General features: G+C 42.8%; 1 pseudogene; it reads left to right on the top strand.

Moving 5' to 3' along the window:
* Positions 1-20,686: 20,686 nt before the first annotated feature.
* On the top strand, positions 20,687-21,211 carry LOC102820351 (annotated as a pseudogene).
* The last annotated feature ends 2,814 nt before the right edge of the window (positions 21,212-24,025 follow it).

Raw genomic sequence — 24,025 nt, 5'->3', positions numbered from 1 at the left:
ACCAGATCCAGCTCCTCATTTAGAGGTAAGGACACCAAGGACAACAAGGTCAAATGACCTAAATGGAAAAACAGCAAAAGCTGTCATTCTACACTGTCTAGTTACAAGTTATTCTCATAAAGTACCACTGAGTCCCTTTCAACTCAAGTGACCCTGTATAACACATCTAAGACTGTAAATCTTTAGGGGAACAGAAAGCCTCATCTTTCTCCCATGGAGCAGCTGGGTGAATTTAAGCAGCTGAATTTGTGGTTAGCAATCTACAGTTGTTGTGTGCCGTGGAGTCGGTTCTGACCCATAGCGACCCTGTACAGGGTTTCCAAGGCTATAAATCTTTACGGGAGCAGAAAGCCTCATCTTTCTTCCACAGAGACACCATTAAATGAACATGTCCTATTCCAGGTCAGGTATTTGAAATAACAGCGGCACAGCATCCAGCATTATCAGGATTCCAAAAGTCAGGTCCATTGTCATCAAGTGAATTTCAATTCATAGCAACCCTATAAGCAGAGCTGGACTCAAACAGGTTTCAGATCCCTTAGTGAAAGACACTTTCTCTTTTTCAGCTGTACCAGTATCAGTAGCCACTGCGTCAATCTTGACTCATGGTGATTGCACATGCGTCAGTTAGAACTATAACTCTACAGGGTTTTCAGACCCTGGTTTTTTTAAAAAAAGCTTTTATTTTGGATTGAGTGATAGTTTACAGGGCATATCATCAGTTTTGCACCCAACCAATCATATTTTGTTTCATTGCAATGATTAAAATCCCCTCAATGCACCATCGGTAAACAATATTTACCTCTACTTTTTCTTTTTGGATGTACACAAAACACACAAAAGTTGCATATTCATTTAAAAGACAATAAGGCACATTTTCCAAGTCAGCCTCCTGCTCACAGGCACACAGTCTTTTTCAGTCCATGGGCCTACCTCTCCATGCCATTGTTTCTACTTCAGTCTCTGAGGTTACCACTTTTCTGGTTAGGATCCTAAACTCCATTCGTGTTCTTCCCTCTTGATGGTACTAAGGTCCTCTGTCCTGGAATGAAAGATTAACTACACCCTACTTTTTGTTTCACCTCTTCTACCTTTACAATTGTGACCATCACAATTAGTCATGACAACAATTACTCTCTATTGAATCAAAAGTATCCTATCCCCATCCTCCCCCATGCCCTTTCAACAGATCCATCTGGACAAGAAGAAAACTATTCAGTGGGGATTCTACCTTACTCTCCTTGTTCTGAAACTAAGCACACACTTGAAAACTTGTAAACCAGTTACTTGGTGCCTTTATAGCTCCTGCCCCCTCCCCAATTCTTAGTAGCCAGTGTCTAAGTCACCCATCCCTATCAACCCTGTGTACTCAGGGGACAGGCTTGAGCCTTAACATGAAGAATCCTTTCCTTTTGGTTGGGATTTTGAGCAACTGCATCCATAAGGAAAGGTCCAGTTCATCAAATTGTACCAATTTACATTTGCTTCCTGTATCAAACTCCTTTATCTTCCTCTAGTCGAGTTCTGATCATCCAAGTTAGGTCAAATGGGTACTATCCGCAAGTTTAGGCATTCTTGCATGCCTCCCCCACTTCAGACCAGTTGGCCACTTCACTCTCAGCTCGAGCCGCAATGAGACTCGGTCAGTATCCACGGGCTCAGGAGTTTCCAAGCATCCTTAAACTTCAGACCAGCCAGCCCTTACTCTTCTCTCTCATCTCCAGGTTGGTGGTTGTCTATGGAACATGGTTGAACTCAGTCCATGTCTTCCATTCTGCATTTCCCCCACTTCCACTCACAAGTAGATCAGGGCAGTCTGCATTAAGCTTATAAGCCTGTTGGTGTGGTCCCTTTTAGTTTCCATCTTGGAAGGGGCTTTACCCTGGTGAGCTGACTTTTCTTGTCTTGATGGCTCTCAGGCTGACAACTTGCTTGACCTTGTAACAACCAGTCTACTGGTCTTCCTTTCAAGAAATATCTTCTGTTCCTATAGTCATTCCTGGCTGGTCTACATGGGACTAGGTGGAAATCAGGATGCCTCCTAAGGTCCCATACTCCAGAAAGGCTTAACAAGAAGTCTTTTCCCTGGGAAAATTCTAATACCCCTTTTAGCTAATCCAATTCACTTTGAGTTTTCAAAAGTAGATTTCCAGGTCTTTCTTCCAAGGCACCAATAGGTGGACTCAAACCACCAACCTTTCAGGTAGTAGACACTCCAGTACTTACCTATGGCCACCATGGCCTTCCCTCTTTACCACAGCCTGCTCTTAATGCAGTGTATACCTGGTTTTGAAGATCGTGATGAACTGGGCTGTATTAGGAAATGCAATGAGCTGGTTATTAAATTTACTAGTGAAATTGGGTTTTTACAGTGAAAAGTTTTCAAAGTAAATTAATTAAGTTGGGTTTGGATCCAAAATTAATCTTTTCTGATTCACAGTTTTACATTGGATGTGGGGTTGGGGAGGTCGAAGATGTCAGTGGGTATTGCTAACAATTAATGTGCTCGGTTATTAACCAAGTTGGAGTGATGACCTAGTCAGGAGTACCTCAGAAGAAATATCTGGAGATCTACTTCCAAAAGGTTACAGTCTTGGAAACTCTCTGGAGCACAGTTTCCTCTGCAACATACGGGCTCCCCATGAGTCAATATCCACTCACTGGCAGCTGGTTTCATTTTGGTTATTTTTTTAATGCTTTTGAGAGTGAAGATTTAACAGGCCAAGTCTCTCTCAGCCACTCTTCAAGGCAAGCCCTTCCTCATACTTCCAAAAGCCCACTGGAAAGAATATATATATATATTTTTTAAGTTGAAACATCCCTTCCACAGCCAGCCCTAGACTAGGTGCCATTCCCCAAATGTCCATTTCTATAGCCCTCTCTTGTCTCTGGTGATTAAAATTACATCACACTTAAAATTCACTCAAGATTTGTTTTCTGCACTAGACCAGTTCTTAAGTGTGAGCCTGCCTTAGCATCATCCAGAGAACTTGTTATAACACAGGCTGCTGGACCTCCCACAACACACACACACACACACAGACACACACACACACACACACAGGGTCTGGGGTGCTACACAAGAATTTTCATTTCTAACAACTTCCTAGGTGATGCTGATGGTCAGGGGAGCACAATGTGAAAACCATTCATCTAGATATGACCTATGAAGGCAGGGACCGGACTGTCTTACTCACTCACTGTTCTGCCCCCGCTGACTAGCACAGTGCCTGGTATATATAGTAAGCTCTTAAGAAATACCTGATGATGAACAATGTTATTCTCTGAGACGAAAAGTTATGGCCCAAATTGTAGAGCATAACATTAGAGGAAACATGATGAAGTGTACACAGGAATCCTCTACTATCTTTGCATTTTTTCTATAAACGAAACATTCCAAACTTAAAAAAAAAAAAAAAAAGGAAAGGAAAAACTGTGTACAAGTGGGAAAGGGTAAATAGAAAGAGGTAATCAACAACCATGGATATGGTTTCTTTTTTAATCAATTAATTTCCAATAGAAGTTGATAGCAACTTTTCCTGGGTTTCCCACTGTGCTGAGTAAAACAGAGCCAAATCCTGGATAACTGAGCATGGCTGGTTTCTAATAAGTAGCTACATCAGTCCTTTACCTGTAACTGAGACAGACTCCTCTGACTTCGACTCCCCTGGACCCAGTGAAGAACAGATGTGCGCCTGGGCCATGCTTCCCATTATTCAAAGGAAGTGTCCTAACCATCAGTAAATTACTTCCCAAGCGCCCTTTGCAAGTACACAGAGCCTGCCTTATGCAAAAGCTGAGACAGCAACCACCTGTTGGAAAGATGATTCACATACTCTTAGAAGGTCTCTTGGCCCCCAAATAACTCCTACCCTCTCCCCATCCCAACCTGCCACTGGGCTGCAATTTCCACTAGCTTTCAAGCTTTTAAGTCATGCTTCTCCATAAGACTTATGTTCAAATGGCATTATGTTAGCACTTAAAGTATTAACCATCCCGTTAGTACAAGATGACATTGATTTATGGGACCACCTACCAGTATAACTGCTGGTCTTAGGAATCCCTATAAGACTTGGACATGATGAAGCTATGTTTGGGAAGGGAAGACCTGAAATAAACCAGGGACCAACATGGGAACTGAGCACCTGGGGGACTGAGCAAATGGAAACAAGGGAAGCACATAAGTGATATAATATCTGGTTATTGGCCAGATCTGGAATCCAGCATGAATTTTCAATGGATCTCAAATACAGAATTAAATAATCTTTGCATTCAACTCAGAAAGAAATCAAAGTCCACGTTGTTGGTATCAGGTGTCATCAAGTTGGCTCTGATTCATAAAGACCCTATGCAAAATAGAATGAAATGCTGCCCAGTCATGCGCCACCCTCACAATTGTTGCTATGCTTTAGCCCATTGTAGCTGCCACTGTGCAAACCCACCACATTGGGGGTTCTTCCTCTTTTTCACTGACCCTCCACTTCACCAAGCATGATATCCTTCTCCAGGACTAGTCCCTCCTGATAATGTATCCAAAATATGAGAGGTGACATCTCACCATCCTTGACTTTTAAGGAACATTCTGGCTGTAGTTCTTCCATTGTTGTTGTTGTTAAGTGCTGTCAAGTCGGTTCCAACTCAAAGCGATCCTGCAAAGGGTTTTCAAGAAGTAGCTGGTGAATCTGAACTGCTGAACTTGCAATTGCATTGTCCTTGCAGTCCAGTACTTATGCTACAGGGCCACAACAGGGTATTAACAAGTAAGAGAGTGCAGACTGCCAGAGGTGGTGCTAGGAGCTTTATCACCACATCATTCTCCTGACACTGTGCCAGTGCTGCATTACCTAAGCAGATCCTCACAATGACCTGTGAGGTGCGTGTTACTGACTCCTCTTCAAGGCTCAGAGAAGTGGAATGACCCATCTAAGTTCATACTTTATGTAAAATGCAGAGCTAAGATGTGAAATTGTTATCTGTTGTTGCTATTGTTGATAAGTGTCATCGAGCTGGTTCTGACTCATAGCAACCCTGTATAGGGTTTCCAAGGATGACTGGTGGGGTTTAAACTGCTATCCTGGAGGTTAGTAGTCCAGTGCTTACCCTAATATTGCCACACCAGGATCTAGTCCAAGTCCAAGGCTTATTCAATTTCAAATGAAGCATCCCATGTAACAGAGTGCAGAGAGTAATTTTAGCCTCAAAAAATGTGACCATCATGCATATTATTGTCTTTGGGATGATCTATGAATTTATCTACAACTTCACCTATTAATATATTCACTTGTATTATATGCTGTCAACAAGCTGAGAGAGAGAAGAGAACTACAGGAGCAAAGACCTAAAGAGGGTAAAAACAGCTGAAGTCCAAAGCCTTGATGGAGTGGGCCTTCAATAGCAGCAGAGACACCTTCCAGGAGACACAATGGACCACTGGGTGGCACGGATACAGGCAGGTGTGGATGTTGGGTAAAGAGGCAACAGCCTTAGAAGACGTCTTAGTTTGGAGTTCTGAAATGTGATAATGATATAAACTAGGATCACAAAACACACAAATAGAAGTATTTTTTCCATCTACAAAAGACTTTAAAGATCAAATAGTCCAAAAGCTTCCTTCACAGTAGAAATCCAAAAGACTTTCGTGACTAGCTCGTGGCAAAAGGCTTCTTAGCAACATGAAGAAGGCTAGAAACCAGTTTATTAGGATATTAATCATTTTAATGAATGTATTAAGGAACTCTGGTAGAGTTGTGGTTACAAGTTGGGCTTGTAACCTCAAGGTCAGCAGTTCAAAACTATCAGTGGTTCCATGGAGGAAAGATGAGGCTTTCTGCTCCCGTAAAGATTTACAACCTCAGAAACCCTACACAGGGTGGCGATGAGTGGGAACTGTCTCCATAGCACACCACCATCACCACCACCACTTAAAGTACTGCTGTTCAGGGGTAGAATTCTCCCTTGCTATAAAAGAGATCCAGATCCATCTCCCAGCTACAGAATCTCATAGGCAGCTACCACCCCCGGGTCAGTGGAGACTTGCATGTTGCCCAGATGCTAAGCAGATTTCACTGCAGCTTCCAGACTAAGAAGGACTAGAAAGAACGACCTCGTGGATAATCTACTCCCCAAAATTGGTCAGTGAAAACCCAATGGATCACAGCGATCCAATCCCCATCCATCATGAGGATGGTGCAGGGCCAGCTTTTGGATTCATTATGTATGGGGTCACGAGTTGGGGACTGACACAATGGCCACAAACAACAACTTTTTTTTATAAAAGTGTCACTCTCTGTCTTGTATTTTCAAAGAGTAAAACGATCTTTTAGAGAGATACCATGCCAGCTTATATTCCTTATTTTTTTCCACCTACCTACTGTTAGTTACAGGATCTAACTACTAAACTCTAATCCTACTGTTAGTTATAGTAGGTAGGTGGAGAAATAAGGAATATAAACTGGCATGGTATCTGTCTGATCTGAAAGTGAACTGAAAGATTTTTTTACTCTTTGAAAATACAAGGCAGAGAGTGACTGTTTTATACCTACTGTAACTAAGGAGTCCTGGTGTGGCGTTGTGGGTTAATGCACCAGACTGCAAAGCCGTTTGAACTGCAAGGTTCACCAGCTGCTCCTTGGAAACCCTATACTAAGGTCTCTATGGGTTGGAATCGACTTGACGGCAGTTGATAACAACAACAACTGTAACTAAGGTCACAAGAAATTAACCTTTATTTATAAACACACCAAAAATGCAGCTTGGAAGAGGGTAGGTGGAAACACAAAAGCAGTCACCCTTCAGAAGGTCTCAAGCCTTCCAGGCTACCATCACAATAAAAGGTAATTTGGTCTTTGTGAAGCTGTTTAGATTCAAATATTGTCATAGCAGACTTTTCCCCATGAGACCACGATACCACATACTCTTTAATACCAACACTGAGAATGTTTGCATTGAGGAAGAAAACGGGCTAGTAACAACCCAATATGAATGAAAAGAGATAAAGTTTGTCACCGAGGTTCTGGTTGAAATTTTGGGATATTTTCTCCTTAGTAACAAAACAGAGCTAACTAGTAAGTGGCCAGCTCAAACTAAAGTGGGATGTTTGACATTTTTGCACCCACAGTCCCTAACATGACACCTGGCATGAATAATACAGGTCATTATGCAGACTGAAAACAGCCCGTTCCAAAAGGTTACATACTGTGGGGTGCCATTTATGTAACATTCTCAAAATGGCAAAATTACAGAGATGGAAAACAGATTAGTGGTTTTCAGGGATTCGAGATTGGGAAAGGTTTCATTATAAAAGTGTGGCACCCCGAAGTTCCTATGTGAGGATGTAACAGTTCAATATTTTGACTGTGGTGTTGGTTATATATGAATCTATACATTAGATAAACATGCACAGAGCTACACAAACATACACACACGAATGCATATAAAATCGGATGAATTCTGATTAAATCCTAAATTCCAGGTTTTGATATCATACTACTGTTATGTAGGAGTCCTGGTGTGGCCCTATGGGTTAATACACTGTACTGCAAAGTCCGTTTGAACCACAAAGTCAGCGGTTCAAGCTCACCATTCGCTCCTTGGAAACACTACACAGGGTCGCTGTGGGTCAGAACTGACTCAATGGCACTTAATAAGTAATGAAAGATGTCATATATTGGGGGAGGGTAGATGACGGGTACAAGGGATTTCACTACACTATATATTTTTTTAATTGTTGCAAAAAATATAAATAACATATTTGCCAATTCAGCATTTGTCACCTGTACAAGTCAATAAATCCAATCTTATCAAGTTTGTAACTTTCCATACATCTAAGGAGCTCTGGTGGCGTAGTGGTTATGAATTGGGTTGTGAACCGCAAAGTCAGCAGTTTGAAACTAACAGCTGCTCCGTGGGAGAAAGAGGAGGCTTTCTGCTCCCCTAAAGATTTACAACCTCGGAAATGCTGTTCAGGGTCGCTATGAGTCGGAACCAACTCCACGGCACATAACAACAACAACAACCTTTATTTAATAATTTCTAAAAATCATTGCCAGGCACTGAGTTTCATTCTCTATATATGTTTCTGAATCATTTAAAGTGGGAGCCTATTTGAAATTCTATGATAGGTGTTTTGTTCCTACTCATTTAACAGATGAAGAAACTGAATCCCAGGTATTTTATAGTAATCAGTAAGGGTATCTTAGGAGCTAAACTACTAAACTCTAATCCTACAATTATTTACTATTTAACTTTGGAAAACTGACCATTTTTTGTGCCTCTGTTTCCTTACCTATATTGTTGTTCATTGCTATTCTACCGGCGCCAACTCATGGTGAACCCAAGTACAAGAGAAAAAAGTGTTGCTAACCCTAAGCAATCTTGCCAGGCCATGTCTTGCCTGTGTTCATTTTTGCAGCCACTGTGCATCTGGTGCCTTCTAACTCAGGGGGTTTATTTTCCAGCACTATTCAGACACTGTTCTATTGTGATGCACAGGATTCTCATTGGTTAATTTTCAGAAGTATATCACTAGGCCCCTCTTCCCAGTCTGTCTTAGTCTGGAATCTCTGCTGGAACCTTGTCCACCATGCTGGCCTTGAAAACACAAGCAGCAAAGCTTCCAGCATTGTGGCAACATGCAAGTCACCAATGGCTGACAAACTGAGAGATGGGTGGTAGCTTTTATTTATAAAGTGGAGATTTCACATATTCAGTGCTATGTTTACATATTATAAGTAATCAATAAATGTAAGACGTAATTTTTGTCATCAAAAGCCATCAGACATGGAAGGGATAGAGTTGAAATTCAAGTCTAGGTCTGTCTGATTTCTAAACTTTGCTCTTAACTATGCAGAACCACCTCCCATTTGAAAGGCAAATGACTATATGGGTGAAGTTAGCTCTCTAACCTTTCAAACACATACAGGGAGTCCTCAGGTTACAACTGTCCAATGGACAGACAGCTCCAACTTGCCTTTTAATATTATGTAAACTGGACTCCTCATGTGGCTCTGTAGGGTCCGCACTGGACTGGGAACCACAAGGTTGATGGTTCAAACTCACCAGCTGCTCCTTGGAAACCCTATACAGGGTCGCTATAAGTCAGAACTGACTTGATGTCACTTAACAACAAAAACAACAAATTTGCCCTCACTACTAGCAACAATTCTTCATCACTTGCTCCACGTGTAGTTTTAAATCACTGAAAATCTTCCAGCCTTCTCTTACAGCACAGTAAGGCTAAGTAATAACAGTAAATACTTGCAACTCACTACAAATTCCACTTAAGGACTCTTAGACATAGGAACAGATCTTGTCTGTGATCCGGGGACAACTTAGATCCTACTTCTCTAGGAGTCAGCAGTATACCCCACATGGTTCCCAAAGTCATCTCAGATCCTGTTGTTGTCTGCCATCAACTCCATTTCAACACACAGCAACCCGAGCGGACAACATAAAACTGTCCCATAAGGTTTACCAGGCTGAAATCATCATGAGGTTAGGTCTCCACATCTTTTCTCCTGCAGAGTGACTGGTGGGTTCAAACCGATGACATTTCAGTTAGCAGAAGAATGCTCTAACCACTGCCCACCAAGGGCTCCTTTCTCAGATGCTACTAGGCCCTTTTCTCCAGGTAGCATACAAATTTCTTGGGCTCCTTTCTCTTCTGAACTGGACCAAGTTTTTGCACTTGTCCATCCTGCTGTTAATGAACACTTGGGAAGAGTTCATGGACTGCTTTCAGCACAGATGGGCATTTCTCTTCAGTAGCAAGCTCAGCTTTCTAGCACAAAACCCATCAGCACAGAAGGCACTTGGCCCTGTTTTTATGTCAAGCTGCTTAAGTGATCATTTATGGCAGGGCATAAAAATTATCACTGTTTTGAAACAGATCATGAACTGGCATTCCAAGTAATGATACCTCCGTGCCAAGCTATTATTTTTCAAGAGCTTCAATTATCAGAATGGGTACACTGTTGTTTATTAAATGCTTTCCTTTTCATACAGAGTGTCTGATTAAGATGAACACTATTCTTTCCTGACTGCTTCTTTCTAAGCAATTCTTCTCCTTTGCCCACCACCCTAGTCGGCTGATGGAACTCAAGAGCAGAATCAGGAACAACATGGAAACATGCCCTGCTCCTGCCTTTCCACGGTCAAGAATACAAACCTCAAAGTTAGAGAAGTTGGGTTCAAATCCACCACCTACCACTATTGAGCGTTGGGCAAATGGCATCTGCTTCCTCATCTGTTCAACAGAGATGCTAAGAACGTTTTATGTAGCTAAAAGGAGATTTTCTGTAGATGCAATAAGATAATGCATATGACCTACGTAGCACCAAACCTTATCTAAAGAAGCTGACCATTGTGTTCATTGTGCCAAACTGTCAACACAAGTTGTCTGGGGTCTCCAACAAAAGCATGACTCATGCACAGGCACTGGATGGAACGATGCCATACTCAGAGAGAGAAGACACTGAGTAAGCTTGGCTTCCATAGTGGGCACTGGTCCTGCCTGACCAGCAGGTCACTCCCCACAGCCTGACTGGTAGCCAACATGCACCCCTCTCAAGCTGAAGCTGAGTGACCCTGTTCCCTCCCCACTGGGAAAAGACACAGAGTGGGGTTGACCAGATGCCCTAGGGTGCCTGGAGAGAACAGAGAAAGAAAATTACTGAACACCTAAAACAGTAATGCTCCCTGGAGAAGAAACTAGGAGAAAGACAAACTCAGCCCCAGACTTAATCTCTGTAGCATGCTTTGGGCAGGGCTTCCAACTGGTTCATTATAGTTCTACTCAGTACTGAGAATTTGTGGTGCTGTGGGTTAATGCGCCAGTCTGCAAAGCCGTTTGAAATGCCAAGTCGGTGGTTCAAGTTCACCAGCTGTTCCTCGGAAACCCTATGCAGGGTCGCCATGGGTCGGAACTGACTCAACGGCACTTAACAACAACAAACCCCAAATATACTGAATCGAAATCTAGATTTTAACAAGATCCTCAGACATATGTAAGAATTACCTGGGGATCTTGTTAAAATAAAGATTCTGATTCAGTATATGGTGCGGCACTGTGGGTTAATGCACTGACTGCAAAGTTGTTTGAACTGCAAGGTCAGCGATTCAAGCTCACCAGTCACTCCTTGGAAACCCTATACAGTTGCTATGGATCTGAACCTACTTGAAGGTACTTAACAAGAACATATGGGGGTGGGAGGGAGGTGTAGAAATGCAGATTCTCCACAGGGGGTCTAACCAGAAGGATCTGGTTCAAAACCCTGCCTTGTGATTCAATCATCCAGGTGGGGGGTTGTTGTTGTTGTTGTTGTTGTTATATGCCATAGAGTCTGCTCCAATGCATACCCACCCTGTACAGGGTTTCCAAGGTTGTAAATCTTTACGGGAGCAGAAAGCCTCATCTTTCTCCCGCAGAACAGCTGGTAGATACGAACTGCTGACCTTGCGGTTTGCAGTCCAATTTGTAACCACTACTCTACCAGAGCTCCTTAGGTGGGGGGGATGGGAGGTTGGAAGACTAAAAAATATATGGCTTTTCTACCATTTCAACAGTAAGAACTCTAGCAATATTATTATTTTATTCCTCAAGTTTCCAGTCATCTCCAGGGAGGAATGAGATGTTGCCTCAGACAGCTAGCTTCTTTCCCCTTCCCAAGGCCTACAGACAAGCCACTCCATGCTAACTTCCACTTTCCAGTTCAGGAAACAAAACACCTCAGCTCAAAGTGGTGTGAAATGGGCAGCTGCTGCTCCCGAAAAAAGAGAGAGACTAATATTTACACTAATATTTACATTAAAGAGCTCTGGTAGTGTAGGGGTTACGAATCGGGCTGCGAACCTCAGGGTCAGCAGTTCGAAACTACCAGCTGTTCCGTGGGAGAGAGATGAGGCTTTCTGCTTCCATAAAGATTTACAGCCTTGGAAACCCTGTACAGGGTCACTATGAGTCAGAACCATGGCACATAATGACAACAACAAATATTTACGTTATAAAACAACAGTCGCTGCTGAATTGAGTCCAGCTCTTGGCAAGTCTGTGTGTATCAGAGTAGAGTGTGCTCTATAGGGTTTTCAATGGCTGATTTTTCAGCAATAGATCGCCACCCCTTTCTTCCAAGGTGCTTCTGGATGGACTTGAACTTCCAACGTTTTTGTTAGCAGCTCAGCATTATAACTGTTTGTACCACCCAGAGTTCATAATCCACTACAGCAAACATGTTCCTCTCTTTGGAGATTCACAAGAACCTTGAAAGTAGGTGTTGTTAATCCCATCATGCACTTATCAGAGTGTGTTTGTTGTTGTTAAGTGTCATCGAGGCAATTCTGACTCACAGCGACCCTGTATAGGGTTTCCAAGGAGCATCAGGTGGGTTTGAACCATTGACCTTGCAGCTAGCAGTCCAGTACTTATCCTACAGTGCCACAACATCATGTAGCTAAGTGTTTATGTAAGGAAGGCAGAGATACGTTTAAATGCACTTTGTTTGGAATAACTTGTATATCTATAAACTGGAACCCTACAAACAATACTTTTTGACTTACCCTCATGTGTGTGTATACACATGAGAAGGCTTCAGAAAATTTGTGGAAAATAGAAATAAAAGAAGATGGAGTTTCTCCATGAACTTTTATAAAGTCCTCTCATAATGTATATACATTTATGTTGCTGTTAAGTACTGTCAAGTCGGTTCCAACTCACAGCAACTCAGTATAGGGTTTTCAAGGAGTGGCTGGTGGGTTTGAACCACTGACATTGTAGCTAGTGGTCCAACGCATATGCTACAATGCCACACCAGGATATATATATATAAATGTGTGTGTTAGTTAATGGTAATGGTTATATAACTCTGTAAATATACTAAAAACCACTGAATTGTACTTTTTAAGTTTTATTGTGAATTGAGTGACAGTTTACATGGGAGAACATCAGGTTTACACTATCATTTCATTGCAATGACTACAGTCTTCTCTGTGCATCATCATTCAATAGTATTTGCTTCTATTCCCTCTTGGCTTTTTGTTTTTTAATGTACACAAAAACACTCAGGAATATATAATAGTCTAAACAACCAAAGGGGACATTCTGCAAGCCTGCCTTCTGGCTGCCAGCACACAGCCTTTCTCTTTCCATGAGTCTAGGGTCCTCAGCTGCTCCCTCTCTCCATGTCCTCATTTCTGTCTCCATCTCTGGTGTCGTGCTTCCTCTGGATAGGGTCCCACATTCTGCTCGCTCATGCTCTTCACTCTTGATTGTCCTAGGGTCCTATGTTTCTGGACTATAAGATTAACTACTCCCCACTTTTTGTTACAAAACCTCTACTTTTACAATTGTGACAGTCACAATTAGTCATGATAACAATTATTTACTATTGAATCATAAGAATGTTATCCCCATCTCTTTTCACCAGACCATCTAGACAAGATGACAACTATTCAGCACCTTCCCCCGCTGAATTATACATTTTCAACTGGTGAATTTTATAGCACGACCAGTTTTTTGTTTTTTTTTTTCAGGTATGAGGTATTATGTTCTTCATTTCAAATAATACCTCAGCCAAGTTTTATATCAAAACTCTAGAAAGTATGTTACCGCACCTAACGTATGTCAGATGAGTACTGTTCATCTTTCTTCTCAACCTGAAACCTCTTGATGGGATGAAAACCCCAGTCTCCTGGCTACTCACAAAACACCTCATAACTAAACCCTTTTTGAGCCTGGATTTCTTGGTACCATGCGGTCTTCAGCAGAGTGGAGACGTCCTGGGGAGAAAGTTTCCTTGGAAGCAGCATGGATACAGCCAGCAGCACTCCATCTTGTGTGTGAGAGTTCTCTTTCTTCAGCACGTCTCCATTTTCCCCACAGAGAGGTGAGTTAGCCTGCCGCCCCTCTTCTTGTAGGGGGCCTCTTGTTTCCATTTAAATGACCTAATTACTGCTGACTACCCACACACCACTACGATTATTTGCTGAGCCTTTGTGGCTTGTAAAAGGCAACCCTTAGATAATGTTATTTTTCTTTCCTTTGTGTGAATAAATACAGAAAAGTTCTGGAGAGAAAAACAAGTCTAGTCATAGGTGTCTTTTCAGCTTAGCATCAATCTGTTGGATTTGGATGGGGGTGGGAGGAAAGTGATGCAGAAACAGTTTTAGTGAGACAATGTTTAAATTCCAGTAACTCCTCAAGCTAAGCACACCTGTATGGATGACACAGAAGTGTCATTTAAATTTTTTTTTTTTTTTTTTTTTTTTACAATGTGAATATTCGAGGTGATGCTAGGATGGCTTCAATATTTTTTAAGTAGTTAACTAAGACAAAAATAACATTATTTCCAAGTGTAAGGGCAGATCTGATTGAAAACCAATGCGAAAAATAACCATCAATGTATCCATGTTGGAGAGCTATAGGGATGGCATTACTAAAACAATCATTGATAATCCATTTAATTTTAGACAAAATCTCTTCTTGTTAAAAGAAAAGGCAGGGCGGCTGCTTAAGAATCTAATTATCTGGGAATAGGTCAGCTGATTTAATTGTGCTACATCCATCCTGAAGGGCAGGTTCAGTGGGGGAGGTGGGGAGGAGGAGGAAACCCCACTGAACAAGCTTCTCCCAAGCAGAGAAGGCAGGGCGAGTATCCACACCACGAGAGATATGCTTCCCTGACAGCTTTCAATGATTAAGAAAACAAATGCCAAGACATAAACTAATACTCAGAAGCAGTTGTCCAATAATAGGTGGTCTTTCCAATGGTTAGAGTATCCCATTAAAAGCACTCTTGACAAAACTGAGTCGCCTCCGGTGCTGATTTACAGAGCACTATTCTCAGCGAAAGGCTGTTCGTTTAATTTATAGTAACCCAGGACTAACCAAGGAAGTGGAGTCAGCAGATAGGTGGCATGAGAGTGAAAGATGAGCTCCGTTCTCCATGTAACTTTTGCTCTCTGTATTAACTGCCAGACCTCAAAGACTCCCGGATTTCCAACTGCTTATAAGGACTTTACCCCTCTGTCCAAATACTGCCAGCCATCCAAATCATAGGTACTTCCATGTAGCCTGTACATGCTGAAAGGGACTTGAAATGTGCTCTAGCCCAACACTTTGATTTTTACAAATAGAAAAGGTGATGTCCAAAATGATCAAGTCACTGTCCACGATTATAGAACTAGTTTGCAGCAAAGCAGTATGAGTACCCAGGTCCCCTATTTCCAGTGGTGGGAAGAGACCTTCCAACTACATTTTATGGCCCAGAACTCAGCTCTTCCTGTGAGAAACACTGCCACAGATGGGGTCATCTGTGTAACATATATTAAGCCAAATCTCTTGGGTAAATTAGGTATTTCCAGAAACTCCATTAATAATACTCAGCTCAACGGTGGGTGACACTGAAGGAGACACTTATTAAGCAAAGTATGAAATAAATATCTATCTATCTATCTATCTATCTTTTTCTCATCCCAGTGATAATATCCAGGCCACCATGGAAGAGTCTGTTCAGCAGAAAAGGCATTTTCAATTTCACCTGTTTAAGGACCAAGACAAGGAGCTCTCATAACTTGTAACAAGTAAGTTACAAGTTGGGTTGCTAACCGCAAGGTAGAAGCTCAAATCTACCAAACGCTCCTTGGGAGAAAGATGAACCTTACTGCTCCTGTAAAGATTTACAGCCTCGGAAACCCTACACAGGATTACTATGAGTCAGAAGTAACTCCATGACTCAAAACCACCACCCCCACTAAGGACAGAGACAAGAACTAAATGACCTCCAAACATCTTGCCTTGTTCTAAGGTTTTAGAAATTTGACTTATATGTTTTAAGGCTAAATCTTACTAGCTCTCACATAAGATACTGAATAAAACAATCTTGTATCTGTCAAGGTCTTCGTTGACTCACTTATGTAAGCTCATGTGTCTTCTAATAACCCTGTGAGGTTGAAAAGGCAAGCATTGCATACTGTGAGCAACCCTAGGAAGGAGTAAGCACAAAGGTTAAGAATATCAGGTCAGGAAAGTTTACAAAGAGAGACCTAAATACCATCCTCACTATCAGTGACTCTACTATCTTTTACATCAGTAAAATGGGCATCATTGTACCAAGATGAGATAAGAATCATCAATTAATCAAGCTTTCTAGTACTAGTCTAGACTCCTTCCAACCTCACCATTCTTTTTCCCTGTTGTGGCTCTGTAGGATAAATACTGCACTGTGAACTACAAGGTTGGCAGTTCAAGTCCACCAGTTGCTCCACGGGAGAAAGATGATGATTTCTGTTCCCAAAACAATTACAGTCTCAGAAATCCTATACAAGGTCACTATGAATCGGAGCTGACTCGACGTGACTTAACAGCAACAACAAACTCTGTACTACCATTTATTCCGTCTTGTCTCCGACCCAAGTTCAACATTGGAGAGGTCCTATGCAGATACTTGGTATGATGATTAATGTTAGGTGTCAACCTGGCTAGGTTATGATCCTCAGTGATTTGGCAGACACTGTGTATCACATCCCATTTTGTGATCTGATTGGAGCAGCCAAACAGGTGAAAAAGGAGTTCCCTTAGGCGTGCAGCTTATATTCATGATATAAATGAATGTTCAGGCAAAGTTCACTGTCTCTAGATCCAACATTTGTAATCTTCTGACCCCCAGGTCTTTGGACCAGCCACCTGACCTACAGATTGTGGGTCTGTCAGTGCCTGCAAATGTGAGAGTCAGGAGAAGCCTCAAGCCTAATGCCTAACCAACAGATTTGGAACTTGCCAACTTGTGATACAATAGTGAATAATTGTTATCAGGACTGATTGTGAGGGTTGGAAATGTAAAGGTAGACATTTTATAGCAAGGAGGGGAGTGATTAACTTTGCAGTCTAGGAGGGGAGGTCCCTGGGACCATGAAGGGAGAAGAGCAGAGAGCAGGACCCTACCCAGAGAAGCAGTGATGCCTGAGATGGAGGCAGAGACCATGATGTGGAGAGATGGAGCAGCTGGGGACTTTAGACACAGTGAGAGAGAGGGACTGTGTGCTGAAGACCGACCGGTGGGGGTGGGGGGGGGAGCAGGCTTGTAGAGTATACCCTTTCATTGGTTAATGATGCATGGGGGGGATTGTAACCATGGTAATGAAACGATATACGACAGGATGAATGTAAAGCTAATGTTCTCCCATGTAAACTATCACATAATTCATAATAAAACATTAAAAAAAAATTCATTGGCCTGTACATTTGTGATCTGTATCTAAACAACCTTGCATACATGCTATGTTTAGAAATTTGGAAACAGAAGTTTAAAACTGTATTTTATTTTTTTTTAAATCACTCATGATACTAATCAGCAGCCTACGTCCATCACATAATAAGCATTCATATGTTTGAAACTCATCAGTTTTAAACAGAAATGTTACGTTTGAAATTACCTCATATGCCTGGGTGTGTTATATGCTTCCTAAATTGAATTTTGCAAAACATGCTCTTGCAGCTGTCTGGAATCGCCAGAAGCATTGAGGAAGTTGGGGGCTCAGAGTTGCCCCAGCAGGTACATAAAGTGCTCCTTTAGTTGCACAGAGCAAAGTCCTGCAGAGAACCTGGCAAAATAATCCTCCTGCATCTAGGATAATTTAGAAAATGGAATTTCCCACTGCAATTATCTCAAGTGTCTCTAGGTGAGTTGAATAAATTGGACATGCAATCTATACTCTGCACTTCATGAGTTGTGATTCATCCTCCAAACTTCAAAAAAAAAAAAAACAAAAAAAGCCAAGCCCAGAAAAGCAGGGAGCAAATCACTGTGCCACCAGGCAGTGGCAGCAAGGGGGCAAGTGGGGCTTCAGGAAGGGCTTGGGGATGGGTGTAGGGAGAGCGATTTGTGTGCTGGCTTTTTTATGTTTAGAGACCCCCTCACCCCTACCTCCAGGGAATATTGTTGGTTTTGTGTGTTGGAAATGTAACATTCCACTATTATTTAGGAAAGAGGAATGAGGACCCCAAGTGCAACAAACAGGAGTGGCTGGCTGCTCTGACTTTAGTCCTGATTTCTGGAGTACAGGTTATGCTTAGAGAGTAAGTCTAGCGTTGACCCAACTAAACTCCACACAAGCTGTCCCCTGAGCCCCTTCCTGTTCTCTCCTATGCCCCTCCTACACACACCGCCTCCTACTGGTGTTGCTGTACTTTTTGGAGTTAAGGAAATGCACCACTTACCTATTTACCTTTGGACACTTTTCCTTGAAAAACTGTAACAACAAGAAAAACTCCAGATCATCGCCTCAAAAAGGCTTCCTCAAACCCTCCCAGAGTTCCTGGGTGGTGCACAACTAACATATTTGTTTGCATTCACTGAGAGGTGCCTTGTAAGAAAGACCTGGTGATCTGCTTCCAAAAGATTAGCCCTTGAACACCTTATGGAGCACTCTGACACACGTGCCATCATGCAATGAAGTGGACTCATGGCAACTGGTTAATCCCGCGCCCCAATCAGTGAGAGGTGCACCTCAGGTGGATCCCCACAGTGCTCTCTGCCTATACTTCTGAAGGTACTACCTCACAGCATTGGTTTGCTTGCTGATTTTCAGGACCTTGAGCCCAGAAGTTATGATTTTTGGTTCTATGGTCCCGGTACCTACTGCAAGGCCTGGCACACACTTGGAGCTCACCTTTTCCCTTCTTTCCTTGCCTCATAGCCCCCACACATGCCCCCTAGTGTTATTCAACAGCCCTTTGTTCAAGCCAAGCTAAAGGGACTGAGCACCTCATTCTTCAACTCTCAGCTTCCAACTTCAGCAGCAGCTCACTAGAACAAGGGAGAGGAAGGGAAGGTAGGAGTAAGAAGAAACAGTACACACAAAGAAGAGGACAAACGGACTCAGAAGCTAAATTCTATATAAAAGACCTTTATATGCCATTACGAGAACACATTTATAAGCAAGATCCTAACAGGAATTGGGAATTCCAAGGGAAACAGTATGAAAACACAACTCCCATCAGAGAAAACAAAAGCTGGACTGCCATTGATGGAGTCATTGTTGTTTTTGTTACATGCAATCCAGTTAATTCCAACTCATAGCGACCCTAGATAGAATTTCTGAGGAACCGACGATGAGTTTGAACTGCCAACCTTGCCATTCAAACCAACCTTATGGTCCAGGGCTTTATCCCACAGCACCAATCACTGAGGAGGAGTTAATGAAGGAATTTTTTCCAAAGATGTGTGCAGGATAAGGGAATCAAACCCAATGGTGAAACAAAAACAATCCAGTGCCGAGTAGATTGGCCACCGTCCACCCTACAGAACAGAGTAGACCTGCTCCTATACGGGGTTTCCCAGGCAGTAATCCTTTTACCATGAAGCAACTGCAGACCTTCACAGTGGAGCACTTACTTAGCCTGCAGGAGCACAGACACCTCTGCTGAGCATCATGGCCCTGTGGAGAAGAAATGCCAGGACCTCTCTCTGCTCCTGCTTGCCAGTCCTCTGTTAGTGGCTCCCCTTGGCCAGACCTAACCAGAAGTCTGAAGCCAAGGAGTCTAGCAACACAGAGTGGAAGAAGAGGACTTTGGAATGGGGGTGAAGTGTAATTAATATAAAGGTTAGGAGCATGGTTAGGACTACCGGAGTTGCTAATAACAGAAGCCAAAATGAAACTAGTTTCAAAATATGTATTGGATGAATGTTAATGAGAAGCTCTTAAAATAGAAGGAAGATGTAAGGGACTCAGGAAATATTCTGAAGGTCTTTAAAAACTAAGTACCACCTGCATTGTTCTTCATTCAAGGTTGTATCTTTCAGTCTCTCGGTTTCTATCTCTGCTTCTTCTGTCTTTGTCTCTCTAGATGCTTTTCTACCTCAGACATCTCTTCTTCTCTCAGCCAGTCAACTTTGATTTTTCAATATTCTTTCCATAAAAATGGATGTGTCTCTGGGGTTATACGCTACCATTTCAATACCAGAAATTGGTGGGGCTCAGGCACGGTCCTTTTCCTAAGACTAGTTACTGTACTTAGGGATGTGAGATACCATGCAGAGAGTTGGAGGTCTGTTACCAGAAGAAGATGGCAGAAAGGTGCTAGGCCAAACTAACATATACTCACTAACAACAAGGTCAAGATTACTTGGTAGTCTTCTTAAATTTCAAGCTGCTCTAGCTCTGGTTGTGTAGTGGTTACAAATTGGGCTGAGAACCGTAAGGTCAGCAGTTCGAAACTACCAGCTGCTCCCTTGGAGAAAGATTAGGTTTTCTGCTCCTGTAAAGATTTATAGCTTCGGAAACCCTGATCAGGGTCGCTATGGCTTGGAACCGACTCGATGGCACTTAACAACAACTATAAAGGACAATTCTATTTACCTACTTATAACTGTGTGTCTTGCATATAACTAAGCATTGTTTATAAACCTATACATTTACTGGGCTGTGAGGCCTATGAGAACAGGGTTGTGTCTACCCTGTTCACACTTACATCCCCCATATATAGCGTGGTGCATGGCACATAGTAGGTGCTCATTAAGAATCTGAGGAGTCAATACGTTCTGCGCAGAGTCGCCGAGGTCTCCTGCTTCAACAGTGCTTGAACGGAACTGGCCGCTCTCCATCACCCTCCACCACCTCCAACCAACCGCGCTCTCAGACGCCCTAAGGTCCACGCCGCCGCTCCAGCACAGCGCCACCTCGCCTCTCCTCCACCACCGCCATGACGTTCGCATCCCCCTCGCAAGTGCGCCAGAACTACAATCAGGACTCAGAGGCCGCCTCTTACGTCTACCTGTCCATGTCATACTACTTCGACCGAGACGATGTGGCTTTGAAGAATTTTGCCAAATATTTTCTGCACCAATCTCATGAGGAGCGGGAACATGCTGAGAAACTGATGAAGCTGCAGAACCAACGAGGTGGTTGAACCTTCCTGCAGGATATCAAGAAACCAGACCGGGATGACTGGGAGAGCGGGCTGAATGCAATGGAGTGCGCGCTACACTTGGAAAAAAGCGTGAATCAGTCACTACTGGAACTGCATAAACTGGCCACTGACAAGAACAACCACCACTTGTGTGTGACTTCATTGAAACGCATTACCTGGATGAGCAGGTGATTCATCAAAGAATTGGGCAACTATGTAACCAACTTGTGCAAGATGGGGGCCCCGGATTCTGGCCTGGCAGAGTATCTCTTTGACAAGCACACCCTGGGAGACTGCGACGGAAAGAGCTGAGCTTTAGCCTGACTGCTCCATAGCCACAGGTGTGACTTCCTGGGCCACCAAGGCAGCCACATGCATGTTTGGTTTACCTTTACCTTTTCTACAAAATGTACCAAACCATCCTACTTGAGTTCTTTCATTTGTACCATTCCTTCAGATAAAGTCATTTGATACCCAGCTGTTGTCTTGAGATCTTAGGGTGGGCCAGAAAGCTTTCTAGGCCATCTTGGTCCAGTTCTTTAAGTGCCAGAGTTTCTGTTTCAACTACACTTAATAAAATGAAGCTTTTTTTTTTTTAAAGAATGTGAGGAGTCCTGGTGACACTGGCAACCAAAAGGTTGGTAGTTCAAATCCACAAGGTGCTTCCATGAGAGAAATCTGAGGCTCTCTGCTTCCTAAAGGTTTTCATTCTCGGAAACCTTAAGAAGCACTTCTACTTTGTTCTTGCATTGTTGTTAAGCAACCTTCATTCAGTTCCAACCCACAGCGACCCTGTATAGTGTTTCCAAGGAGTGGCTGGTGAGCATGAACTGCTGACCTAGTGGTTCAAACGACCTTGCAGTCTGGTGCATTAATCCACAGTGCCACAGCAGGACTCTATAATGTCTTATCACATCCCTATAAGTCAGAAGAGACTCTGTGGCAATGGACCTGGGTTCTGTTTATTAAGTACCTGAGTAAAGAAACAAAGAAATGAATGAACAAATAATCAGATCGATGAACTGTTAAAGTTAATTTCTTCAGACAACTTGGGATTTTTCTCTGCACTAAAATCCCTCATGCATACAAAGGAAAATAAAAAATATTACCACAAGGGTTCCAGTTCATACATGCACAGGTTTATTTTGAATAAAACGTGTTTAGCTCTGGTAGCGTAGTGGTTACGAATCGGGCTGCGAACCTTAGGGTCAGCGGTTCGAAACTACCAGCCGCTCCGCGGGAGAAAGATGAGGCTTTCTACTCCCGTAAAGATTTACACCCTCGGAAACCCTGTACAGGGTCGCTATGGGTCGGACCCGACTCGATGGCACTTAACAACAACAACAACAAATGATCAGTGGAGGGCCATAGACAAGGTCTCTCAGAAATACACTTGTCTTGGCTCAATCACCCTCGAGGGTCTGCTGGACCAGTTAAATTCAAGGCAGAAAGATCAGCTCAGAAGGTTCTGGGAACTGTGGTTTTGGATTTCAAAGGGATAATCCTGGTAAATGTTCCCGAAAGGTGCTTATTATGAATAGGTTTTAAGAAAATTAAAAATCGCATTGGTGAGAAAAAGCACAGCAAAGTTGCAGTGAAGAATTGTTTCCTTTCACAACAATCCACCTGCTCATCTTTGAGGGTAACAAAGACTGTGCTATGAGAATTATTGGGGGAAAACCCTCCAGACCTGGTACTTACTCTTTCAGACTACTTTTTGTTGCCAGAAAACAAAGAACATTTAAAAGGAACACAATTTTAGTCCCTAGAGGATGCCAAAATTGCCATTTTGACAAGGTATATAAATCAAGGAATCCTGGTTTGGCACTGTGGGTTAATGAGCTCAACTGCAAAATTAGTTTGAACCACAAAGTTCAAGCTCACCAACTGTTCCTCGGAAACCCTATGCAGGGTCGCTATTGGTCAGAACTGACTCTACAGCATATAAAACCAACATGTAAATCAAAGGACCTCTGGTAGCACAGCGGATTATGAGCTAGGCTGCTAACCACAAGGTCAGTAGATCGAATTCACCGGTTGCGCCACTGGAGAAAAGTGAGGCTTTCTGATCCCATAAAGATTTTACAGCCTTGGAAACCATATATAGGGTTCCTATGAATTGCCACTGACACAGTGGGACTTAACAACTCCAAACTCCTCTACCACCCTTTACCCAATCTTGTCTCCAACCCAGGTTCAACATCAGAAAGGTCATATGTAGTTACTTGGTAAAATGATTAATGAATGTTATGTGTCAACCTGGCTAGGTGATAATTCTCAGTGATTTGACAAGACACTGTAGTCACCTCCCATTGGGTGATCTGATATGAGCTGTCAATCAGTTGGAAAGGGAGTTTCCTTGGGCTTGTAGCCTGCATACAGCATATGAAAGGTATTCTGGCCAATCTTGCTGGTTTGCTCTCTCCCTGGAATCTGACTTAAGCTTCTTGGGACCTACATCAGCAGAGGCTTCCAGCCTGCTGCCTGACCTCTAGATTTGGGCTTCATCAGTCCCTGCAATCACATGAACCAGCAAAGGTCGTTAGCCTGTTGTCTGACCCATGGATTTGGGACTTGTCCACCCCCACAGCTGTGTGAGCCATGACCTCAAAACTGTGTGAGCTCCTTTCTGGGAGTAAATTTCTCTCTATACACACTTCACAGGCTCTGCTCTGTAGAGAGCCCAGACTAAGATAAATGTCATTTTTTAGACAAGGATCCCTTCTTTTCCTAGCATACAATACTGCTGTCAACTCGCACGGCAGACTCCCACCTTACTTGAAGTCTCTTCCCATTACACAAGAAATCCCAAGGCTCTGCTCTAGGAGTGGCCTGAAAGAAGGTTCTTTAAATGAAGCTCCAAGCAAATCAAGTATTTGCCTTCTGATATCATCCTTACTGGATGCCTGACCCAGGCTCAGAAAGCAGATAAAAGCCAGAAAAGGATCATCAGGAGCCAAATCTGTACAAATGAGGCTGCTTAACACAGATTTTAAAAGCAACTCAGGGTCCTTTTCCTAGTACCACACATCATGTTTCACACAGTGCCTTTGGAAAGGGCTTCTAATGATACGGCAGGAGCCACAAGGACCACATGAAACCGAATAAAACATCAGCACTGGGCGA

This window comes from Chrysochloris asiatica, unplaced genomic scaffold (assembly GCF_000296735.1).
Source record: "Chrysochloris asiatica unplaced genomic scaffold, ChrAsi1.0 scaffold00028, whole genome shotgun sequence".
Lineage (NCBI taxonomy): Eukaryota > Metazoa > Chordata > Mammalia > Afrosoricida > Chrysochloridae > Chrysochloris > Chrysochloris asiatica.
Note: the sequence above shows the minus strand (reverse complement) of the source record. Positions and strands in the feature narration are given on the sequence as shown.